Source organism: Etheostoma spectabile, chromosome 18, assembly GCF_008692095.1.
Source record: "Etheostoma spectabile isolate EspeVRDwgs_2016 chromosome 18, UIUC_Espe_1.0, whole genome shotgun sequence".
In the NCBI taxonomy this organism is placed as follows: Eukaryota; Metazoa; Chordata; class Actinopteri; order Perciformes; family Percidae; genus Etheostoma; species Etheostoma spectabile.
The window spans coordinates 6,246,414-6,255,977 of NC_045750.1; the positions used below are offsets into that span (position 1 = coordinate 6,246,414).

General features: G+C 39.0%; 1 long non-coding RNA gene across 1 annotated transcript in view; it reads left to right on the forward strand.

The window, feature by feature from the left end:
* The window catches only part of LOC116706414 (uncharacterized), a 14,523-nt gene extending 4,959 nt beyond the window's left edge, over nucleotides 1–9,564 (forward strand). The window contains exons 2-3 of the long non-coding RNA XR_004336229.1: nucleotides 621–623; nucleotides 9,552–9,564. This is a non-coding gene — a long non-coding RNA (uncharacterized LOC116706414). The remainder of the gene's footprint in view (nucleotides 1–620; nucleotides 624–9,551) is intronic.

Sequence of the window (9,564 nt, forward strand, 5' to 3'; positions counted from 1 at the left end):
CCCTGTGTTTTTGGTGTCTGTAACATCACACTGATTGGCTCAGTCACAGGTCAACTAAAGGTGACGTAACTGTAACTAATTAGAAAAGGAGGAGTGCGGTATTCATCAAGGACAGCATGTTTAGTGTTTTGTGTGTTATTCTGTAATAGAACAAGCTGAAAGTATTTTTATTTTCCTTCAAAATCAATGTAACACAAACCAATGTGTAGGTTTTTTCGAGCATTGAAATTGTGTTTCCACATATTGTATAAAATAAAAGCCTTTTTATGATGAAAAATCTGCATTATGTGTGTTTTTCAACAGACCATTACTCAAATACAGCCTTATTTACTGATAATTGATCTATATTATATAAATATTACCATGGAAAAAATCTAGATCTACCTACAAACTTTTATGTGGAGATTTTAAACTGGTCCTCATGGGATTTAAGACAGTGAGATGAGATGCAGTTATACGCATCAGAAAAAGCAAGTTAGTAAGATAGTTTTTTTGTCAAACTACTCAAATGAATTTTTCCCCTCAATATGTCATCAACTTCAGAAAAATATTAAAGGAATAGTTCAGCACTTTGGGAAATCCACTTCCTTGCTTCCTTGCCGAGATTTCGGTAAGAGAAGATTGTTACCACTCGCAGTTTTTTTGCCAGACAATTTCCTGGCTGGGACAGGTTGCCTGGCAACTATTGAAGACTCAAGGAATTTACTGTTCCTGGCCAAAAAAAATGTCCAGCACTGTGTGTCATTTCTGGACTTTGATATTTGCACAGATTGAACAAACGCGATATCACGTATTAATTAATTGACTTCAGAGGTGGTAGGAGGATTTGGTCACCTCTGGACCGAGCCAGCCAAGCTGTTTCCACCTGCTTCCATTCTTTATGCTAAGCTAAGCTAACTGGCTTTATCGTCACTAAGTTTCTTTCCCAAAATGTTGCTTTATTCCTTTCGACAACATGACAGACATGACAATGTAATATTTATCAATTGATTTGGGATTGACAGCTGATTCTGAGCCACTGTTTTGAGTCGGGGGTGCAGCTTTAAATGACCAACAACACAGCTTTATACAAAACATGATGAGAAGTCCAGCGTCCTCACTGTGCTGAGCCATGAAGTAGAAATGGGTGTGGGTGCTCTTTCTCACCAACCCTGCCTTGAAGGGTGAGGCTGCATGATGTCACCCCCTCACATCAATAACAGCCTTATAATGGAAAACAATCTGCAGAGCTCCTATCTAAACCGGGCCTACTTCCTCCACCAAATGAGCCCCAGTCCACCGCCCACTACACAAGGACAGGACGTAACACTTTTTGCGAGCTGATTTACATCTGAATAAATACCAAATACTGGCCTAGACGAAACAATGTGCGGACCCAAAAGAGGAACCGGCGTCTCTCCTCTGGGCACGTCCAATTTATATTGCCCAATCCAGCCAAGCTGCAGGGCACGATAAGACGGAGGGAGTTGAAGCATTGTACAGGAGTCAACTGCTCTGGTTTGCTGAACACAAAGAAACTATGGCAGAAGAATAAGGGGATGAAATAAGACTAATGCATAAAGAATAGTGCCTGTTGTCAAAACACGTATTTCTCCTCAATAAAATCTTTATTTGGAGTTGGTAACTGTAAATATTGTCATTTTCAGATTTAACTTTTTGTTCATTTGAGACAATCTGTGCTCAATTAGATGTAGGACTTCTGCGACTTTCATGTGACAAATAAATAGGAAAGGAAATAAGTTAAAAAAGTTCTGATACACGACTTTTCTTATTGGTTTTTGTGAAATATTAGGGGGAAATGTGACTGCTAACAACTCATAGACTTCAACCAGACAGATTTCTTTTTGTGTGTGTGTGTGTGTGTGTGTGTGTGTGTGTGTGTGTGTGTGTTTGTGGTGTGTGTGTGTGGCATTGTTAAACTTTAACAATGCATTGCATTTAATAATTGAATCTTATGTTTGTATACCATATCTGGGTCTGAACAGTAACTATAGCTGTAAATAAACATAGAGGAGTAAAAGGTACAATAACTTCTAGTATAAAGTAGCATAAAATATAAATACTCAAGTAAAGTACCTCAAAATTATACAGTCTTAGAGTTAATGCACTTAGTCACTTTCACCACATTGGTACATTGGACTTTTCGGGACTGATTCAACAATAAAATTACAGCCGAGAAGAAAGCAAATGACAATATGTAGCTTACTGGCCATGAGAGGACTGTATCCTTTCTGCTGGATAATAAGTTTAGTATTGTCTTTTTACATTCTGTATGAAACAACCTCTGTATAACACACTTCTTTGTGAACTCCAAAATGCATCTGGACTTCTTTCAGCGGAACATAGTCAGCAGCAGAACTGTAAAACCTTTCTCATTTCATGGAGGACTTTCCTGACACGGATTCCTCTCTTGGGCCTCATTTGAGCATCACCACAGAAAGGCCTCCTAAAGGCTTATCAGCTCCCCAGTCAGGTTGTGAGGCACCAGTAACGTGTTAATCCCATCCTTCCAGGAACACGCGGATGCAGGCTCCTCACAGTCACGGCCAATTACAGCCTGCAGGCGGCTGATGCAGGCCAGACATCACCGGGCTTAGCTCAGCTCCAAACCTGGAGCCTCCTGAAGCCACCGAACCTTTTCTTTCTGTCTGTCATGTAGTGTCTTTTTATGTCTTACTGTCTCTTTTTTTAACGATCTCCATCAATCTCACTTTCATTTCTCTGCTTTTTTGTTTCATCAAATCATGACTTTTACAGTTATTTTACCACAGTTCAATACTTTTCAACTTGTTGGTATACAATCCATAATAACTTAGTTATTCATTATTATGTGTGATACTTTTTTAGTGTGTTCTCTAAATTCCGTCCTAATAATAATAATTAAAATCTCCTAACGTATATGCGATGTAGATAAACTCTAAAAGAACAATTGGATGAGGTTTCTTCATATTTTGGAAATTGGTTACAAATATACAGTATATATATATATATATATATATATACATATATATGTATATACATATTTATATACATAATAATGACATTGACTGATACATAAAAGACTAAGTTAAAGTTAAATGCTAAGTTAAATGGAAAGAACATATGGGTTTTATGGCCCACACCATGGACCACTGTAGCCCATAGAACTATTAATGTTGTGGAAACTTTTTACTAACCCTTATTTTAAAGGGAAAACTCCCCAGTGGTCTATCCATAGCATAGTTTATCAGCCAGGGTCAAGCAGGGATTTGGGCAAGGAGCTCGGAGAATGCACTTAGCCAAGGTGGCTGCTGTACCTCTGTTAGCGGTCTCGGGGTGTGGGTCAAGATGGCCGGTATCCACCCGTCCAGCAGTCTGGACGTTCAGCCGCCACTTGCCTTGTCCAGGAGAAGCTCCCGTATCCTCCCATGGGAGCTTGGATTTCAAAATAGCGTCATGTGTCAAAGGAGCACTTGATAACGCAACGACATCTTGTGTGGTGGAGGTGTGTTGATGGAGGAGTCATGGTGAAGACAGGAAGACACGATGGTGACGGTGGTCTACTTATCAAGTTACACATTAACTGATCAGACATAAGGTGTAACACTGTGGTATATTTCAGTAAATGTTTTTGTTACAGACATTCAGAGTTGTAAACTTGGACTCAAGTCAGATTTTATGGCCTGTTATATGGCTTTTTTATTGTTTTGGTTTACTCTCACAGCTCTCATGGACGTTGTTTCTGCAGGAAGCTGTTTTTAACAAAAAAAGCTCTGACAAACTGAGGAAACACTACCTGCTCATCACCAAACAGGACATACCGAGGTTAGAACGTTAGCAACAAGATGGTGAACGCAGTGAGACAACAGGGCTTACCACAGCACCACCCAATAATTAAGCATTGAAACGACTTACTATGAACAATGTGAAAACACTACTACAGCACAAAGTAGTGAAGTAGTGAAGTACAGCAGAAAATATCCAAATTACAAGTCATTTGGCACATCTTCAGCATGCAGATACTTGGAAGACTTTCGATTGGCTCGTGACAACTGGTGACTTGCCCCAAAAGATTTAAAACGACTCTGCAGATATTGCTTGCAGTACCGTATATCAACTTTACTGTATCTTCATGAAAATTTTCATTGGCAATGATCAATGCAAAAATCGGACCCAGAGAGGTGCATAGAAAACAGTTATACAGGTAAACAACACAGCCGGGTGTTTGGCACATGGACTGGACCAGTCAGCTTCATCAGTACTTCTCTTCCAAGTAATAAGTGAAATCCCCTCCTCCTCCTCCTCCTCTCCCAAGATCCAAGCCCTTATAATTTTAGTAATAAGCTATTATTATTCTGTTCCCTTGTTGCTTTTGTGCTCCTGGGGTTCCTGGTATTTGGTTGTCTTTCATGGATACAAATAGACTTGAAATGGAATTTGGCCGAAACTAAGTGAAGCTATTGTGGCAGAGAATAGTTTGGATTCAGTCTACCTCAGCTGGAGGTTACACTGAAGTCACTGGTTAAAGATGGAGCAGGGGACAAAAAGATAGTTCTTTAAAATGAGTTTATGAGGGAATAATAATGCAGTAATATTGTTAATATTTAAGCTGCCTGTCGGTTTTAGACACTGAAGTTTTTTTTTAAGGAGGATAACTGCCAAATTGTACATATTTCATTTACAAACACAAAACAATACATTATACATTATATCAAAGTCTTATGCATGTTACCTCAATTAACACCCAGTGGTATCAGTGGCCCTGGTTATATGTTGTGTATATGGAGAGTTTTTCAGATGTATTCAAGTTCTGCTTCGCTTTGAAACCCCTGTGTGTATCAGGTATGCAAAGGTAGTGTTTTTGAATTGGCTGCAGTAAATGCATGTAACCATTAATGTTGATTAAGTGTATTTTATAACTCACATCATATCGTATCTCTTTATATCTAATTTTCAACAGGTCGGAATGCTGTGTAACCTTCAGCATGGAGTGAAGTGAATTAACTTAATTAACTTTTACATTAACAATTCTTTTGTATTTCCCTGCTAATGTGAGATGTAACATGTACACACACCAGTTTAAAAAACAACCTCTTGGCTGGATGGGTTGTAAGGCCGCTTGGACCATTGAATCTTGATACTATAGGACAGCTGCTGTGTCCCCCTGCTGAGAGAGAGCCTATTTTAACAAGGCAGACCTATTGTCTTCTCCCAAGAATGGCCAGAGAATGTGGCAACTTCTTGGGTCACATAGTCTTTACTTGTGTGTGTGTGTGTGTGTGTGTGTGTGTGTGTGTTTGTGTGTGTGTATCGGGGTGAGGGGTGGGATGTGGCTGTCATTCGCATCACTATAGGAGCACATGCCATCAGAGCTAATTACCTCCCTGGAAGGACCAATTAAGACGCCCTCTAATGAAGCTCAGTGCAAATTCTTTCAGGAAGACTTCTAATACTTCAATCCCCTCTCTTCCTAAATTGATCAGCTGCCTCCACCCAGATGAATGATGAACTTCACGGGCCAATCACAGCGTTACATCTCGGCTTTAAATCTGTTTCTCTCTCTTCTGCAGTCAGCTGTCATTTCAGACATAAGTGCAACCCTCCTCGTCCCCGGGCTCCTTCACCACCATCACCAGTGTCTAGACTCCATCGGGGGGATATGTCTTAGCTTCTCTACCCCTTTAAAAATGATTTTGTAACAATGGAATCTAATTTCTAAAGACCCTGTACATTTCATATTATGCATGTGTAGAATAAATCTTTGCATATCTGCAGCAAAATGTGTCCCCTGATTGAAATGCCCCTCATCAAGGTAACATACAACAGAAGACTTACAGCAGTGCAGGATGGGAAGTAGGGAGGACTGATGAACAGGACAGTAGCATGGACAGTGACATTTGAAATCAACTGTGTAGAGACATGTGTCTGTTTGTCTCTGTTTCAGACTACCAATGCACAGACAAATGCGCAAACACAAACATTCAATCTAATGGGGGGGGGGCACACCAGAAAGTCTCCCATATTTCAGCACGCCATGCTTTTTGTCAGTGGAGTAATATGTTAAACATATAATGATGCAGCAACATTAAGTAATATAAAATTCAAAAGTGTGTGCTCATCCACTGTCTTTGTATCGGTTCCATAAAATGAATGACATTAAACCTTAATTTGAAAGAATTCATTGAACCTGTTTTGATTGAATTCATTGAAAACTGTTTTATTGCACTGAATTCTTAACTTTGTCACGAACCATTTCTTCTTAGATTGTTTTCAGTCAGGAACACTCTCGTCTCAGACTTAACCATTTATTGCAACAAAAGGAAGTTATGTACAGTTATGCTTGGCGCTGATGGCTCCCTGGACCAGCCAATCAGCAGGCTAAGCTGAAACACGGAGCGCCATGCAGAAAACCCCAATTGGTATACAAGAGTGTGCCCAAAGAAAGGCATTGAAATCCATTTTAGGACTCTGGACTAGGAAGGCGGAGGCTGGGGTGGTGGAGGCAAAGCGTTGCCAGCAGCCGCAGTGAGCAGAGCAGAGTGTCCCAGGGATCAGCGAGGAGGGAGTCGTATTTAAAAGCACCACCTTGATGTGAGAATGGCTGTGATTGATGTGTGCCTGATAGGAATGATAATACAATCAGCGGGCCAATGACTTCCTAAGCATAAATAACTGTAGCTTAAGTGTTAAAACTCTATTTCTGGCATGAATAATGATTTAAGATGAACAAGTAAAACAACTCACCTTTATGAAGTTGGTCACAAATGTTGTTAAGTCATTATTGAAACCCCTGCTGTTCTCCTGGGATAACTGTTTGAGCTGATCTCAAATATAGTCTGATAAAAGAGGTCCTGAGAAAATAAATAGGCTTTTGAAAATAGTTTGAAAATTTGAAACCACTTGCCTCTGGAAACAGCACCTGTGCTCTTGACCGGGTATAAACAGGTTCCACGTAGCAAAGATTTATTGTTTTAATGGATAAAACTAAAGTGTCCACCCGTCTGTGCTTCTCCAGATCTCCGTACTCTATTAGATTATTCTATACATTTAAAGTTGGTATCTGCAAGGTTATATAAAGTGAAACAAAAATGTCAACCAGTGATATTTAGGCTTAACAGGGTGACACCAATTTCTCCCATTGTAGAATACAGACTGGCCTTTCGGATCGCAACATTATCTGCTAAATAATGCCAATTAATCTGCTGAAAAAACACTTAAAAAAAAAAATAATTAACCGCATGAATCTGGTGGGAACACACATTAAAAACTGGCATATTTTCTACATATCCAGTGGCTGATTAAAATAAACTCCAGTGTACCTTGGGAACAGGCAGTTTCATTCTCATTCTCAGACCTCTAGTGAAAGTATTATGTGTTGTGAATATACAGTAATGCCTTAGGAATAATCCATTGTGTTTTGGCTTCAATACAGCCCTTTCCTCTGGAGCTGCTGTGGAACCCAACACTTTGTTTAGACTGTGTTGCCTTTATCTTTTTTCTTACTGTACGAGTGAAGCTGTCACAGCTGGACTCCCAGCAGCACTGTGAGATAATTACGATAAGACATGGCTGAGTTGTTCTATTAACAAACATGGCTACCAAGGCCAGAGGATGGGAGGAACAATGAAGGCAAATTACTTCATGCCGGAGGTGTTGGCAGTCTGTCATTACAGTTACAGCATTGGCTGTTGGTTCACTGCAAATGAGCTCTGTTGAACTCTGACCTTCTTCAGTGACTGAGAATGAAACTCTGCTAATGAGCTTCTGCACATTCATATGCTTCATTTGCATTTCATTTGAAAACCATATTTCATTTTTTTACTAATTGGACTATGGAGCATTGGTACCTGTAGTATTTTCTTTCTTTCTGTAATTGGTCACATATATAACAACAGTGATCCCAGAATATAGCCTTGGGAGACCCCATGTTATATTCATATGGAAGTATAATTCAACACCATTTTTTAGGTCTCCAAATCTTTTTAGTTAATAAGTTAATTATCCAAACAGGACCCGCAGCTGAATGTTGGCGCTCCACGTCCTGCAATGGACCAAACATTTTGTTGGTACTCTAACATGTTATTCCATGCTGATTCAATTGTGGATTTTTTTAGGTATTATTTTCAAATGCAATCATAACGTGCCAATGTAAAATTATGTTTTTCTTTTCCCTTTCTTTATATCCAGCAGTGTGTCTGGCAGGTGGTCATGAGTGGACTTTAATACAAAGGAAAACTTAAAGCATGTTTCCATCTTCCAAAACCAATTCCTAATACCATTCTAAAGCTTTCCCTTCCTGCTGATGTCAGTGGATGACACTGATGAGGTTACTCGGGTGAAATACTGCTCCTGGATCTGTGGATAAACAGATTTGAGCCAGGTTACATGAGGCCCAATGTCCCCCTTTACAGAATTACACATTCGGAGTGTTGCCATCTAATTTCACCTAAATCACAATAAACTGTTACATTTGTCACTCAGAAAGGTGTTTGGTACTTTATGATGCATTTAATGTCAAGTGGATATTATCTTTACATCATTAGGCAATACACGTGTCTTAACTTATTTAACTTGGAGGGATTCTGTTTCTTGTTTTATTAATTTTTTTGGTTTCTTCTTTAGTTTATGAATTTGTGTTTTGACTTTTTTGTATCCACCCTTCCAACAGCACGTTTATCTAATCCAGACAGTTGATGTCATTTTGCAACTCATTGTTTTGTGCAGCGTTGAGATCATAGCTGTTTTACAGGTTTCCCTTTTATGTTAGAATGTAAAAAAAATTTAAAATAAATGTAGATGACAATAGCAGCATGGCTCTATGGATCGGGCAACCATTTTGACGGAAAATGTAACCAACTGTTGGATAAAATAACATGAACTGTTGTACAGACATTCAGACTCAGAGGATGAATCCTACTGACTTTGTGATCCCTTGACTTTTCCTCTAGCGCCACCATGAGGTTGATGTTTTAGGGTTTTGAATAACATTGATTGCTGTAACTATTAATGGATTGCCACAAAAATGTTCTTGTAATACTGACTGACTTGTGTTAACTTTTTGTGTCAACTCTTTTCATCCAATTTTTTGTCATAAAATGTAACTTATGTCCAAATATCTAAGGACAAATTCCTATCAGCCTCATCTGTACTTTGTGTTTAGTGCGGCGTCATCGCTATGTTCCCAGCGTCCTGTATCTCTTGATATAAACTAACAATGTAAGAGTGAGGCCAGGGTTAGCTTCACAGTTCAAACTGTAAAAGAACCAACGGAGACGGGTTCTTCTAATGCACTTTGAATGGGAAAAATCGGTTTAGCCACTGTGATGTCAATATCCAAAGTCAAGAAAAGGATTTAGCACTAGTTAGCAAATGTTAGCATGCCAATTTGCTAAAAGAAAAGCAATAGAGATTAAACAGTCCAAATCCTCATAAAATTATGTTTTCATTTATAAACTTTTCACTCTGATAAGTGCATTTTGATTGAGTTTTTCTTATCAGACCAAGAAAGTATTTTTTTTTTTTTAATGGAAAAGACAATGACCCAACCACACACTACCAAGCTATTTGCAAAGACAAAAATTCAAA